The 2,456-nt window shown below is 39.0% G+C and overlaps 1 pseudogene; it reads right to left on the minus strand.

Moving 5' to 3' along the window:
- Positions 1–1,564: 1,564 nt before the first annotated feature.
- On the minus strand, positions 1,565–1,664 carry LOC127089269 (uncharacterized; annotated as a pseudogene).
- Positions 1,665–2,456: the final 792 nt, after the last annotated feature.

The following is a 2,456-nucleotide window of genomic DNA, read 5'->3' on the forward strand; positions in this document are numbered from 1 at the left end:
TATGTTTTATTCTATTGTTTATTCATATTGCCTGCCTGGAATGAGTCTGTTTATGCATGATATAAATTCTTATTTATTTAGCATGTCTGGCTAATTTGCCTAGGTATCGGTATGTAAAGTAAGCAGAATAAGGGGTCGAGACTGAGTCGGTCTATCTAAACTTAAAATTAGAATCAATCTTTTTACGGTCTCAACTTACAGGTTTAATAACAAGATTTTTTACAAAAAGTAAAGGACATAAAGAAGTTAAAACCAACAGAGCGAGAGTTTGAGGTTTTGACTGGACAGTGTGAGTTAGGCATTAATTCTAGATCAGGGCGAGAGCAAGTTTTAGAGTTAATTAAATTCTGACCTTTTCCAAAAAGTATTTTTAAAGATTGAATGTGAGGACGAGAGTTAAGCATTTGGATTTAATCATATAACCTAAGTCAACAGAGCGAGAGTTTGAGATAAGGGTGTTTAAAACGGTCAGTATTTTCTTAAAAAGAGTTTCTGCAACTTTATTGCTTTCAAAATATGGTTTTTGACTTAATTATAAGTGACAGCAACATTAATATAAAATCATGGTTTATTCAACAGAGCGAGAGTTTGAGATAAAACCTTTAACCAATAAAGTTAACTGAAACGATTTATTTTAAAAACCTAGAAACCGACAAAGACTTGATTCCCTATTTTGACGAACTACATACCGATATCCGTTTTATTAATATTTAATCTAGATATTAGTTTAGCTCTTAGTTTTTCCCCAAACAATCAAACATTTTCACCTTAGATTTACGTAGTAACTTTAGATAACGGTATATCGATTCATAAGTCCCTGTGGGATCGATATCTTTTAAAACTACGCGATAGAACTGTGCACTTGCAGTTTGTATCCCATTCTCGACTCACACAGTCGAGCGATCAAGTTTTTGGCGCCGTTGCCGGGGACTTTTATTCAATCGATATCGTAACTCTTCCGTTACGCTGTAGAGACTAAGGTTTCTTTTCCTTCTATTCTTTCTTTCGTTGATTTGTATGCCACGCACTCGCTCTCAAGGCGAACCGCTCTATTTACGAATCAACGATATCGAACTATATCTCCGAGTCTTACGACGAATTCGGGAATATCGTGCTGAAAACAATCTCCCTCCTATAAACCTTCCTGATATCAAAAACATTTTTCCTTCTTTAACCGAGATGGCAGAACCAGCTCGTGCTCTTAGAGATTACGCCGCTCCATCGCAAGATGAACCACATTCAAGTATTGCTCCGCCCGCAATCGAAGCAAACAACTTTGAACTTAAACCTTCACTGTTGCAGGCTGTGCAACAGAACCAATTCTCTGGAAATCTTACCGAAGATCCAAACCTTCATTTATCCGTATTTGTCCAATACGCTGATACTGTTAAAGCTAATGGTGTCACTTCAGAGGCAATTCGACTTCGTCTTTTTCCTTTCTCATTAAGAGATAGCGCTAGAAGATGGCTTCAATCTCTCCCTTCCAACTCAGTCACCACTTGGAACGAGTTGAAGAAAGTTTTTCTTGCCCGATATTTTCCACCAAGCAAAACAGCTATGTTAAGAGCCCAGATAAACGGATTTAAACAGAAAGACAACGAGTCTCTTTTCGAAGCATGGGAAAGATACAAAGACATGATGAGACTTTGCCCACACCATGGTTTGGAAGACTGGTTAGTAATTCACACATTTTATAATGGTCTCTTATACAATACAAGGTTAACAATAGACGCCGCTGCAGGTGGTGCACTAATGAACAAACCTTATGCTGATGCTTACCAGCTTATCGAGAGCATGGCCCAAAACCACTATCAGTGGGGAACCGAACGAACAACAGTGGAAAAACCTCAACCGAAAACTGGCATGTACGAGATAAGTAACCTTGATCACGTTAATGCAAAAGTGGATGCTTTGGTCCAGAGGATTGAAAGTTTAAACGTATCACCTCCAACCGCCGTGGTTGCTATAACTCAGAATTGCGAGGTCTGTGGAATCCAAGGCCACACTCCTGCGGAATGTCAACTCTTGACTGGAATCCAAGCAGAGCAAGTAAACTATGCTCAAGGAAGCCCCTATTCGAATACCTATAACCCAAATTGGAAGAACCATCCAAACTTTTCATATAAGAGTAATAATGCTTTATACGCACCTGGACAGTCTCCGAATCAAACCCCATCTGTACCTCCGGGATATCAGAAACCGAATCCTAACAATAATACCCCTAGAAAATCCAACTTGGAAATCATGATGGAAAACTTTATAGCTTCCCAACAACAAACCAATAAAGATTTCTTAAACCAGAACATACACACTGGCGAACAACTTAAACAACTAGCAAGCAAAGTAGATGCCTTGGCTACCCATAACAAAATGCTGGAAACGCAAATATCTCAAGTAGCTCAACAACAAGCACCTACTGCTGCACCAACTGGTACATTCCCTGGACAGCCCCAACC

This window comes from Lathyrus oleraceus, chromosome 5, assembly GCF_024323335.1.
Source record: "Lathyrus oleraceus cultivar Zhongwan6 chromosome 5, CAAS_Psat_ZW6_1.0, whole genome shotgun sequence".
NCBI lineage: Eukaryota > Viridiplantae > Streptophyta > Magnoliopsida > Fabales > Fabaceae > Lathyrus > Lathyrus oleraceus.